Source organism: Lissotriton vulgaris, chromosome 7 (genome assembly GCF_964263255.1).
Source record: "Lissotriton vulgaris chromosome 7, aLisVul1.2, whole genome shotgun sequence".
NCBI classification, from domain to species: Eukaryota; Metazoa; Chordata; class Amphibia; order Caudata; family Salamandridae; genus Lissotriton; species Lissotriton vulgaris.
In genome coordinates this window covers 442,229,886-442,243,481 of record NC_141695.1, presented here as the reverse complement: position 1 = coordinate 442,243,481, position 13,596 = coordinate 442,229,886, and the positions used below count along the sequence as shown (strand labels likewise).

At 42.7% G+C, this 13,596-nt stretch overlaps 1 protein-coding gene and 1 long non-coding RNA gene across 3 annotated transcripts in view; one reads left to right on the top strand and one right to left on the bottom strand.

The window, feature by feature from the left end:
- The window catches only part of LOC147701813 (uncharacterized), a 76,017-nt gene extending 72,460 nt beyond the window's left edge, over positions 1 to 3,557 (bottom strand). The window contains exon 1 of the mRNA XM_086930453.1: positions 3,412 to 3,557. The gene's annotated coding sequence lies outside the window, so the exon portion shown is untranslated. The remainder of the gene's footprint in view (positions 1 to 3,411) is intronic.
- Positions 3,533 to 8,350, top strand: LOC147701812 (uncharacterized). Of its 2 annotated transcripts, none has more exons than XR_015297479.1 (3): positions 3,533 to 3,585; positions 5,712 to 5,910; positions 6,396 to 8,350. It is a non-coding gene; the product is annotated as an uncharacterized LOC147701812 (long non-coding RNA). The 2 variants fall into 2 exon arrangements; XR_015297478.1 differs by having other exon boundaries at positions 3,570 to 3,639.
- The last annotated feature ends 5,246 nt before the right edge of the window (positions 8,351 to 13,596 follow it).

Genomic DNA, 13,596 nt, shown 5'->3' with positions numbered 1-13,596 from the left:
CTGCCTCTAATCCTTTTATAATAGGCGACTTGTGACGCACCCAGTCACCTATTATCAAGAAAGAACATAACCACTCAACTGTATTAACGTATCAGTTGGGTTCTGACATCAGAATACCTGCTGCTAAGAGGGAAGGCAGGTCAGGTCATGGAACATAATTAAAGCAACTGTCTAAAGAAGGAAGCATGGCTTTAAACTGTGTTTCTGGCAGTACAGTGATAAGCAGAAAGTAGATATTTATGGCAACATGTTAATATTTTGCACTCCTTAGGTAATTGTGGAATAGTAATAATCTTTCTAATGCTCTTTTTTCTTACAATTATGAAACAGATTCTAATATTTTTTTGCAACAAATATCTAACAGCTTTTTTGATGTGTTTAATTTTGCACTAGAGATTTCCTTTTTATTCTTTAGGTTTCGGTTAAACATGCTCTTTTATTCATATGAAAGAGCTACTATGCTCCAAGGATTTAAGAGGTTTCTGGGAAAGGTGATTCAGTGATCGCATAGTATAAGAAATAAAGTACCCCCCCTGCCGTATGCAAGGATATTGAAAGTCATGTCAGCGTACCGTAAACGTATAAAGTAACTCTGCCTTTGGTCTCCTTTCTCCAAACGGTCACGAGGCTCCTCGTTGACTTGTAACATCTTTATAATGTACAGCAAAGGGTACTTTATCCCATAGATGTCAAATGGTTTTCTTTTTACAGACAAGGGGACCCGATGGGTACACTAGGACCATGGGTAATCAAGCACTTTAAAGAACAAAGGTCCTAAGTGTGAACTGAATTAACAAAAATGATTTATAGACAAGAGTCAGTACTATAAATTTGATCCCTGTGCCTAGCCGGGCAAGGAATATTTATTAGATCAATAATGTAGTAACCAAAAGTGGACGTACAAACACAAAAAGATGGGGCACAATCCTGTACCTATCCAAGAGGAAAAAACAAATTAGAAAAAGAGGTGGGAAGTAAAGAAAAGAGTATCAGGCAATAACGGAGCCAACTGCGGCTTGCAAGTGGTTACATATTATAGCAAGCTCTAAAACAGTATCTACAATTAAATAGACACAATGGTTATTTTGCAGAACTGTTTTGAAAGTCGACGTTTCGATCCCCTGGCTCCTAATAAACCGGGATCATCATCAGGACTATTGATTTAATTGCCTGGTATTTGAAATTGAGCCTGAGCGCGTGAGAGATAGGGAACTGATCTCGTCAAGACAGCGAGTATGTGCGGCTGTCATACACGGATGTGCCTAGGTTTCCACCGGCGAGCTGGTGGAAACAATGGTGATGCAGTAACCTTGTTAGAGTCAGCTCTATCGCATGGTTCAATTGCAGTACAGCCGTACTGTGATGTCTCTGGGGTTGTAGAGACTGTTGTGCGGGTGGGCGGACACAATGGGCCGGTTGACTCCTCGGAAAGTCGCGTAGGTGGCGGTTCCCTGTAGGGCTGAGCTGCTCTCAGTAGTCTTATTGTGATGGAAGGAGACAACGCGATGGTCTCTCCTTCACGCTGCGCATAATAGCGAATGCTCATAGATGTCAAATGGGGCAAATATTTTGTTTTTGCGTAGGTCACACACAGAAATGTATTATTTTGAGGTATTCCGAAATTTGGAAGTCAAGTAAAATTAAATAAACTGAAGAAAATGGATTTGCTAAGGATCACACAATTTAGTTGACTGCATGTCAGCCATTAGATAGTATTTTCCTTGGCCAGTTTTTACACAAAAGCAAAAGGCTCTATGCTTAGTCGTCTTTCAAAACCTAATATAGTACATGGATTTCCATGAAGCCTACTTGATAAATACCTGGACAAGTAAAGTCTACTAACAGTCAATATGTAACTTGTTCTGCTTGAATGGAATACTGGCGATTCCAGGTTCCCACTTGTATAACTCCAACACTTCTGAAAAGTAATTTGACATATAGAACTTTGAACCCTATTAGCGTAAGTTTAAGAACGGAGAAAAGGTATTCCCAAAAGCTCCGGCTCTAGAAAATAATGATTGGAATCATCAATTTGCCACAAACCGTGGAAGGACAGAATCGACAGAGGATGGGTTTAGCTGCATCACTTATCTTCGTTGTCTTGGCATTTTCTACAATTAGGAAAGTAGAGTTTTTATAAACTTTTTCCAGTTGTTTTTTTTTTTGTAAACTGCTTCACGCGAGAGAATCCCAGGTCAAACAGGATTACTTTAGAAGCCATCCCAGAGTCATTGGATGATCATCCAACTCCCCTAGAAGTCATTTACACGTCATCAGACATCATCAAGCTGCAGAAGCTCTGCCTCATGATTTGAGGATGACTTGAAAATGAGTATCTGATTACTTTAGTAGGTTTCAAATGACTCTCCGATAACTTTACAAGATGACATTGTTCCTGATGACTTTGGGGTGATTTGAAAATAAGCATCTGAATACTTCAAAGGTACTATTGTGTTTTCAATAAGATGTTTTTTGAGTCTGGTGATTTTAACAGGAATTGCTTGTCTATTTAAAGAGCACGTCCACCACTTTGGTTTCAGTTTTCCAGAAAAATGCAAACGGTTGGATGATTGCACAATGAATTGCAGATAAACGTCTGACCTCCTGCAGCTGGGAGCCCCAAAACCCAAACACACCCTGAACCCCAAATTAACCCTTGCACCCCAAAACCCAAACACACCCTGAACCCCAATATTAACCCTTGCACACCAAGCCCAAACACACCCTAAACCCTAATATTAACCCTGGCACCCCAAAACCCAAACACACCCTGAACCCCCAAATTAACCCTTGCACCCTAAAACCCAAACACACCCTGAACCCCCAAATTAACCCTTGCACAACAAACACACCCTAAACCCTAATATTAACGCTTGTACCCTAAAACCCAAACACACCCTAAACCCTCAAATTAATACGTGTGTCCCACGTCTGTAGGAGCATCGTGTTGGTTTGAAGAAATAAAGTAATTGTCAACTTGCTTTGGTTGGTGATTCTTAACACCCAAACATGCTCTAAACCCTTAAATTACACCTGGCCCCCCAAAACACAAACCCACCCTCAACCCTAAAATGACCATATACGCCCTAAAATCCAAAAGCCCTACAAACCCCCAAACTGTTTATGAATGCGGAATGCCGGGAGGTGCTGCTGTGATTGCAAATGATACTTTCTGTACCCCCAGGCTGCACTTCCTTCCTAGAGTATTTCCATAAACACATAGTTTAGTGGAATCCGATTGTTAGACTATTTAAACAACTGCGGACAGACCTGCTCATGGCCCGAGGAATAGGTCTTGCAAAGGAAAACAAGCTTTGTCGTCATGGTGACTGCCGAAATCACTCCATCACAATACTAAAATACATTTTTAAAAAGCACAGCTGCCTCGAACACAATGCAAAAATCACCTACTGTAAACCATCAGTCTGCCGGCTGGCTGGGAACCGAACCGCAGATCCTCAATGGAGAGCAGCTCTCTCACCTTTTCATTTACCGGAAGCCGGTGGATTCCTCTAGCAATAGGCTACGCACATCCGGGAGCGCCGGGAGTGACGTCAATGTTCTGCGGCAAGAAGGAAGACTGCCGTGAGTGCAATGGCCATTAAAGGGACAGATGAATTAAGACGCAGCTCCCTGCATGTGTGTGCTTCGTACGTGTTATAATGAATGCCTGCGTTGCAATGTGTGTGTATTATGTGTGTTTGATGTTTGTCTGTATCAGCCTGCCTACTTGTTTGATATACACCTTTTGTGTTTGAGCATGTGTATTTTTGTGTATGTGTGACGTAGTGCGTGCCTGTGTAAGTTGTGGAAAATTGCAAAAAGCCCCAAAAATGTGTTTTACAGCAAGTTCTTCGCCGTAGGGAAAAATAAATTACTGCCCGTATATTGTAGGTCCCATGTTGGTTACAAGTGCACCTGCGTGTATTCAAGATTCTCGACCAAATGGAGCAGTTTTCGATCTACTGAAAAGTTGTCAATCAAAGAAGGCTAAACACATTTATTTATGTGAATATTGTATATTGTTGAGCATTACTTGTGTCCTTGCTACTTGTAGTGAGCTTTCATTACTAAATGAATGTGTGCTCTATTGTTGAATCCTGGTCACGTTTCCCAAGCTGTGTAGTGTGCAGAGCAGCACATGTTCTAAAACACTGGCAGTTTTCATGGATGCGTATCAAAGCATAAGGATAAATGCTTCGAAATAACTTAGCCGTTGTAGTGCTGGTTCCTTATTTTGTTTGTTATTTGTGTAATTGAAAGGGCTGTTTGCCTGTGGCGATTGAGGTTTACGCCCTATTTAGGAAACGTAGCATTCCAACATCTTGCAATATCTACTTTCGCTATCAGTCTGGTTTCGTTCCATGTGCATGCAATGTTTTTAACTCGTTTGTATATAATATTGAGACAGGGCCAATTACGTATTCCCTGTTTGCGCTAATTTACCTTGACCGCTAAGATCTCTGTAAAAATGAAGCAGGTCTTGTTACATCTGCCACTATCGATCCCAGCCATATATTATCCAGTTACAACCTGACATACTGCTAAAGTACTGAGGCAAAGGGATCGAGCCCTGAGATAAATCACATTAATATTTCCTATTAATTCCAGCCCATTGGGTTTCAATCATGGCCAAGCAACACTCGGCCCCATTAGCCTGCGTGTCCTGGTGGCGGTGTTTACACAGTGGTTGAGACGCGGTAAATCATCTACCTGCCTTAATGGAGGATTATGTATTACCTCGAGCTGGGGTCTAGACAAGAGCTGCGCAGGCATCATTTCCAACCAAGCATCCTGGCCCAATGCTTCTCTCTCTCGTTCTCTCGTTTTTTCTCTCTCTCTCCTTCTCTTCTTCTCGCTTCTAGCATTCAACTGCCTTGGATCATGTGTTAAATATTTATAAGGTGAAAGCATGCACAAGTTGCAGTAACGCGTGCCTTCCCCATTGATTGAGATCTTATAAGAGGTTTCCCCATGCCCTCTTCTCGTTTGAACTGCGGGTACTGCATGTGTCAACGAGGTATGGGATCCCTTTATGTTAAATTGCATCTCTTACCAAACTTCCAAACACCTCTGGCAAAACACTTTTAAGGTCCCAGAGGGGAGACCTATTGGCTATGCCAATGCTTTTGCTTTATGTATTTGCCATTGTAATGCCTTTTGTTTCATTTATAAAGCCATTACATATTGCACAGTTAACGTACAATACTACTAGCAAAGCTAATATCTTTAGCTTAATAAAAGGTGAAACCTATTGCATTTTTAATGCTTGTCCTTTAATGTTGGGGGTGCTGGTGGGCAGAGGGTAGCAGGCATCTGACTCTCTATGCATCTGTGGGGATAGGTAACTTGATTTCCCATCACAAACCCCAGTGTGAAAGTTCACTTATTGATAGTTCTTCTATTTCTCTCATAATGCCTCTACTTTGCTATTACTATTTGTCTGAGCAGCAAGACCTAAGCATACACTCTGGCTCTCCAAAAATAAAGTTGATTATTAGGTAATTTCCTCAATGGCCTTCAGTGCATGCCCAAACACTTCTTTTTGTAGTCCAAAGTCTAGGCATATTAGATAGAAATTGCACCAGGTCAGTGTACTTTTCGGGGTGCTTTTCTCCAATTAAATCTGTTAATCAGTTTGATATGCTTTGTATTTTACCTCTGAAACTTAAACCACACACAAACTAATTCCTGATTTTTATATCTAGCAGGACATAATCATGGTTTCATTCAACGTCCTGTTTTTCACTTGCGATCATTCTGTGTGTGTTCGATAAGATGGTGACTTCCTGCTTTTGGACAATCTCGGGGAAGTTCTCTGTAAATGGCTGGTCGTAAATGTAGATGAAGCTGGTCGGCCAATCACCAAAGAGAGATATTTTAAAGCTATGATTCTGTTCCAATCATCTGGTAAGCACAATAAGTAAACCTTTATAATAAGTTTGCAACTGCAGGATAACTGTACAAATTACCAACCTGTTTCAGTAAAAACCTACATTTGTGATTAATTAATCCAATAATGGACAGTAAAAATGAACATGCATGTCCCCACATATGCCTTGGATTGCTCTCCAGAGACAAATGTAACACTTATGAAAAGGACTGAAATGTTTAGCTTGTGGCACTACTATAAGGCAGCCATTTTTGGATAAACTATTTTATTTAGGCAACTCTTTTCAGGAGGTTCAAGTTGAGGCTTACAATGTGTACTGTCTATTAAGGAAAAGTTACTTACTTGGTTATGGATAGATTGTACATTTGTCCTTTATTATCAATACCTCTTTATTTATATATTACGGCTAGAGCCTGAAGATATATTGCAAGTGGTCAATGTGTTCTTTTCTATTTTGAAGTTTATATGTAAATATATATTTTTTTCTCTTGCATTTTTTTAGTGAAGAAACAGTGTCTAATGATTCAGGATATTTTTCAAGAGATAACTGCAAGCTATTCTGGCACAACAGAGGGTCTAAAACAGGTGTTACTTCAAAGGGCACTGGAGGAAAAGCAGATGTTAATGGACTGTGGCAATCGGGGAAGCGCTGGTTGACTTAAGAGGGTGTTACGCGAACTACAAGAGGAAGAAATTGCAGAGAAAAGATGCAAGGACAAAAAAGCCAAGCCAAGCAGAGTGGACTGGATTATATAAGAGTTGGTAACAAAGCTCATGCTGAAAGCACAACCTCTCAGCCCGGTGATGCAAGTTCGCGGATGAATTTGCAGAAACTTGAAAACCTGGCCCTTTTAGCAGGGGTGGCTAGTGTCCATCAAAAATCCACAACTAAAAATGACGCATCAGACCGTGAAAATGAACCTGTCTTGGAGTCCCCGCTTAAATCCAAATATCAAGGACAAAAACATGCCTCCCATTCACCACGTCATCCTAGAGTAATCAACACTCATTCTGAAAATATAATGGGGCCATTCTGATGTAATCAATAGCCATCCTGAAGCTGTCATAGGATCATCCAGGAATAATCCACAGTCATCCAGAAATTGTCATGGGATCATTCCAGAGTAATCCACTTCCATCCTGAAGCGGTTATAGGATCATCCTGGAATAATTGACAGTCATCCTTAAATTAGCTAGAACCCATCCTGGAGTTATTATCCCTCATCCTGAAGTTGTCAATTAGTATTTGTGGAGTTGTAAAAGGTAATACTCCTGCCAGTAGAAGTCATCAGAACACCATCCTACTGTAGTTTTTGTGATGAGTCTAGGTTTGTCAACACATTTACATTCTTCGTCCTACAGGCATACTTCAGGATGGCTTGGGATGACTTCCCCATATAATTGCAGGAATAGCCTGACTGTAATCATCAGATGAGTCCAGAATGACTCCAGGATGATCTTCCTTTTTGACATGGGATGGCTTCTCCTTCTCACATCTCACAATCCCTAGCCCCTCCACAACACTTTACCAGAACACCGTCCTTATCTAAGCTACACTTCATCCCTACACGCAACCCAACAGAGGACACTAAATCCAGACACGTTTACCCCACACACACATGCCCAGCGTACACTCTATCCCAGCCATTCAGACATATCTAGTATACCGCAAACCGCTCCATGCACGTTTCTTTCCACCAGTTACATTTATGAGATAATTCCGAAAATTCAACGGAGTTCCCATTTGAAGATTACCACGGCATGCCCTGAAGTGGATCCTATCACAAAACAACACTTAATATTGTTCTAATTGTAGGTAAAGCGCCTTCGTCATGATTCTTCTATGACCTGCATGTGGCATCTGCCCTCCCTCATGCACCTTCGAGCCATCGCTCCCTTCCTCACCTGTTTTGGTGCAACACCGGGTGAGCCCCGGTGTCTCCTACCGGATCCACGCGGCTAGTCTCCTGACAACTTTGAGATAACTCAGTGCAGAACCTCTACATAGGGGCAGCCATTTTCAGCCGCCCATCCCCCGAAGATAGGCCGCCCCTTTAAGTCTTAAAGGGATGGTGCGCTTAGCAACTGTTATGACAAACGTCGCTGCCATCTTGGGTCTGGTTGAAAGAGCTTCAAATAATGAAATTACCTATCTTTAGCATAGTTTAAGACGGGTACTCCGAGCGCAGTGTTTCGAACTGATTTATGTATAGCTTCCATCCTTTGATGCAATTGTACCTCTTCAAAGGCAAGGTAAAAGTTATTCAAAAGTGGTTTTACTACAAATGTTACATTTTGCACGAAACAGTCGAATGTGGAAATAGGGATCATACATGCTAACAATTTATGTTAAAAGTAGGAAGTTTTGAAAACAAAAATGGGTAATAGACATTTCTTGAAGTCGATGACATTTTGGGAGGGAGACATCTAAAATAAAGTCATTTGTGAGCTAAAAAATCTGGACTCTTCCGCCAGAATTGGGTCTTTTCGCATGTACAGGGAGCTACTGTGATGTTGAGTGGACCACCCTAAATGCTTGCTTCTGCAGGTACACACCTTAAACACAATCAATATCACTGGCTGAGCGGATCAGCTTCCGGTTATTTATCCTATCCCCTAGGACGTGCCAGGCCGGGGGTTGCAGGCCGTGTCACTACGCATATAGTAGAGCCCGAGTGGCTCGTACTACATAAGCATGGTCTTAAAGTCATTGATTGGGGAGCTCGATTGAGCCTCAGGTTAGAGTGCTGGGCTACCCCCTAGGGTTTGTTCACATTAGGAGGGTATCAGGTCAGTCTCCTGGATTTTGGCAATGATGATCCGGAACTGGGGTTAGGCCGATACCGGGGCTCAGCGTCAGGAATGCCCCCTTTCCCTCCCCTCCGGGTTCCCTGGCTCTGGCATGAGCACCTCCCCTTTCCTCCACCACGGGCTGTCAGGCGGCCACTTTCCTGAACCACAAGATATTTTCGAGAGACCGTCTCTTCTCCTCGGTGGGCAGATGCCAGAGTTCCTTGGACCTCACTCACTGCCCATTTCCCCCCTCGCAAATGGTGTTGGGAATTTCCATTCAGAATGTCTCTCCCTGATTATGACTTGGGGCCAGATGTAAGACGGATTTTTGCATGCGCAAATGGCTTTTGAACCTGTTTGCGCAAATGGCCTTTAGACCCGTTTGCGCATGCAAAAAACCTGTGGCCAATCTACTAACCCTATTTTGCGAGTCGCTGAATAAATGGGGACTCGCAAAATAGGGTTAGCAACTCGCTATTAGGAAGGGACGTTCCGAGGGCGTCCCTTCCAAATAGCGAGTCGGAACCCTATGTAAGAATGTTTTGCGACTGCAATTGCGGTCGCAAAACACTCGGGGGCAGATTTACAAGCCCCTCGCACCACTTTTGCGCCACTTTCCCATGTTAAGAGTGACGCAAAAGTGGTTCAAGAGGCTTGTAAATCTGCCCCTCGCAGTTTACCACCCTCTTCAACAGGGTGATAAACCATTTGCAAACAAGAAGGGGTCCCCAGGGGACCCCTTCCCCTTTGTGAATGGGTACGCAAACATTTTTTCAGAGCAGGCACTGGTCCCAGGGACCACTGCCTGCCCTTAAAAAATGAAATAAAAACGTTTCATTTTAATTTTTTTAAATGCAACCCATTTTCCATTAAGAAAAAGAGCTGCATTAAAAAAAAAAACTGCTTTATTTAAAAGCAGTCCCAGACATTGAGGTCTGCTGCCCCCAGCAGGTCACCATCGGTGGGAGTGCTAGCCATTCACAATGGGGTCGCAAATTGCGACAGCCTCATGAATATGCATGAGGCATGCAATTTGCGACCCTATTGGGTATCGCAAACAGTGTCTCAGACACTTGTACACCGGCAATTGTGACTCCCAATTTGGCGCAATTTGCGACTCACAATTGCCAATGGTCGTACATCTGGCCCTTGGTCCCCAACTGCTATGTCAAAACCTTTGGCTCGCTTAGCCTAATTCATTCTCTCATTGGTTTTCTTCCTGCGTCCTTAAGTGCCAACGGAGTTGAAGCTGCGCAGTCCCCATCGAAATGCTATCCCTGAGCAGCCTTTCCAGTATTACGGGGATGGTAGCACAGTGATTAGTGCAGTGTGATGTGTTTCTGTACATGTGCAACAAGTAGTATAGACTCCATTTCAGGTTGAAATAAGGTCTCCAGACCCTTATGAGGATTGAAAGATGATTTATTGAAGAATCAACTGGCCCACGACGTGGCACATCCTGTTCAACTGGATTCCAGCCAGGCAACTGCTCAAACGGGAACCCATAAGAACACACTTGCCACGAATGTGGTGCATAATCAAATACTAACATGTTTATACAGCAACAGGTGTGCCGAGCCAGCCTGCTCGGCCAAGCATACTTCATGTGGGCCGCTTTCTCCCAGGGAATGAGAAATATATCTCAGTGGATGAGAAGTAATTTTTTACAGTGCAATGTGGGAAAGACGGAAATTATGCTTTTCGGGGAAGCTCAATTATTGTAGTCCCCTGACTGGTGGCCTTCAGATCTAGGCACCCCTCCTGCCCCTAAGATCTGCATAAAAAATGTAGGCATGCGCATTAAACAGACCCTTACCATGAAAGAACATGCTGCTCAGACAGCCGGCTCATGCTTTCATGTATTGGGTCTATTACGCCGTATTCTTCCCTTGCTCCCTGACTCATCCAGGAAGACGCTTACCCAGGCACTTGTATTAAGCCGCCTGGACTATTGCAACAGTCTCCTGCTGTCAGCTAACGAGACCGCCCTGGACCGTAATCTGGTTGTCCAGAATACGGCAGCCCGTTTGATCTTGAATGCACCACCCAGGACGGCCTCCTATCTGTTGCATTGTCAGCTCCACTGGCTTACGATACGGAAACGTGTGCGATTTAAGGTTTACTGTACCATCCACAAGGCCTTGTCCAACTCTGGCCCCAGTCACCCGGAAGATAAATGTATTCCTTACACTCCCGGACGGTCTCTTTGTTCAGAATCTAAACATTTTCTTACAGTACCTAGAGTCAAACGAGCCAGGCAAGGTGGGAAGGCCCTATCCTATCTGGGACCCTGCTACTGAAACAAGCGCCCGGTACAGCTAAGACAATGTATGGATCATCTTCTTTATAGGAAACAGCTTAAGGCCTTTCTGTTTACCTCTGCCCCTTAACAGCTAGGTTTCTCGTGTTGGCGTCCCGTCTAGAGCGCGGAGATACCCCTCAGAGGGTTGATTCAGGCGCTTTATAAATAAATAAATAAAATAAAATAAATTTAACATACTGTTAGGGTATCAGTTGTTGAAACAAAACCATAGTACATCCATTTAGAGTGATAGTCTATAAGTACAATCGTACATCTCATGGATTCTGGTATGGAGGAAAAAGGACCTGAAAAATGGAGTCCTACTTTTCCCCAAGCCTGATCTGGAAATGGAGTGGGAAACAATGGAACACGCATGTTTTTCCAGTGCTTGTCACACAACAAACATTCAGGGCAGCGGTCAATCAAAGACTAAACTTGGAACCCCAAAGATGGCCACCAATAATATTGTTTGTTTTCATGCTTGTCTTGGTACATACTAAATGACCATCATGAGCTTGAGCTACAATGAATGTACATAGCTTTGAAGGCGATACGAAAAGATCTCCTCTAAGCAAAATGTGTTTTCCAGGGACAGTTCATCAGCGACCTGAGCAAATGTTTTCAACTCCCCTTGAAGATTCCTTATCTCAGGCTATCCCTTGACTGTGTATTCTATAACTTTATTAAAAATAGTGTCTTCCTCAAATGCCTTGACTTAGTCTTGCTTGATTACTACTGATTTGTAGTCAGAAATGGCATCAACCAAAGCTTCACATTCCACCTCCTCTAACAAAGATAGATCCTCCTCCTTACACTCAAGCGGCATGCTTGACAAACAATCTGCACGAAAATTATTCCCACCTGTGATGTAACTAATGGTGAAATTATATTCTTGCAATTTTGAGACTAACCTGGTCCGCCTGGCTGACATATTACCATTTCCATCCCTCAAGAAAATTTGCATCAAGGGTTATGATCAGTAAACAATTAAAATTTTGTATCCCAAATATATGTCTTGAATTTATGAACAGTCCAAACACAGGCAAGAGCCTCCCTTTCTATGGTACCGTATTCATACAACTTGAGTGACCTGGATGCAAATGCCACTGTTTTTTCAGTACCATTAATTTTTTGACTGAGCACAGTGACTAAGCCATGCGCACTTGCGTCCACAGTAATGATTGATGTTTGAGCTTCACAAAATACACTAAGTTCAGGGGCTGTAATAATACGTTTTTTAACTAATTCAAATGCTGTATCTTAGACTAACGTCCACACAAATTTTTGTCCTTTACCTTAGTAATAATCGAAGTGGCTCAACAGATTGTGCATAACCAGAGACAAAGCATGCATAGTACTCTGCTAGGCCAAGAAATGACCAGAGGGCATCTCTGTTGCATGGAGCCTTGGCATCACTAATGGCTTTGGTCAATGACTCTTTCGTTTTAATACCTTCACTAGAAATTGTGTGTCCTAAGTACTCCAATACGTTGTTGGCAAACTTGCCCTTTTCTAATTATACACTAATTCCTTTATCAAATAAAGTGGCCAATACCTGTTGGAGGATTTTATTGTGTTCATCAAGCTCTTTGGCAAAAGTTAAAATATTGTCTTGATACGCCTGCACACTAACCATGTTCCTAAACAAGTTGTGCATGAGCTTTTGGAAAACGCTGGCGGCAGACGCCAAGCCAAAGGGAAGTCTGTGATATTTGTATACTCCGTAAGGGATAACAAAAGTGGATGGCTTTTGCGACGCAGGGTACAGTGCAACCTGGTGATATGCTGACCTCAGGTCAATGATGGAAAACAAACAGGCCCCACGTATGCTGGCCAGTAAATATTGTATTTTAGGAAATGGGTGGTAATCCACTATAATATGTGGGTTGAGTGCGCGCAAGTCGGCACATAATCTGATATCACCAGTCCTTTCGCGTATAACGACTATGGGAGCCACCCACTGAGAGGAATCCATGGTTTGTATAATTCCTTGGTTGACCAACTCATCAAGAGTGTTTTTCAACTCTTCTCTGGCGTTCAAAGGGACGGGGCTAACCTTGTGTGCGACAGGTTGTGCACTGAGGACTAATCTAATCTTGTGCCCAAAACCTTGAATCTTACCCACACGTTTTGAAAATAAAGGTTTGAAATCTGCAAGAATGGAAACAATTTATTCTTGGGTATAATTATTAATGTGTGAGGTGGGTATTTTTAGGCATTCCCCCAGAACCACTGGATTGTCTGAACCAGCAACTAACAATATGGCCATTCTAGACAAAACCTGCCACCCCACTATGTTTCTACTATTGATAGCCACATATACTTTGGCCCCTACCTTGGCACAAAACTTTTGCTTTAAAATAGCCCAGCATGTCTATATCTTGCTCACCGAAGGCTTTTGTATTAAGATCTGTTGGAGAAAGTAAGAAGTCAGAGTTCCAAGTTCGTAAAATGTAGAGTCACATAAAATAGTTATGGGAGACCCTAAATCGGCCATAACACTCAACCTTCAATCAATCAATCGTAGCATTTGTAAAGCGCACTACTTACCCGTGAGGGTCTCAAGGCGCTGGGGGGTTGGGGAATGCTGTTACTGCTCGAAAAGCCA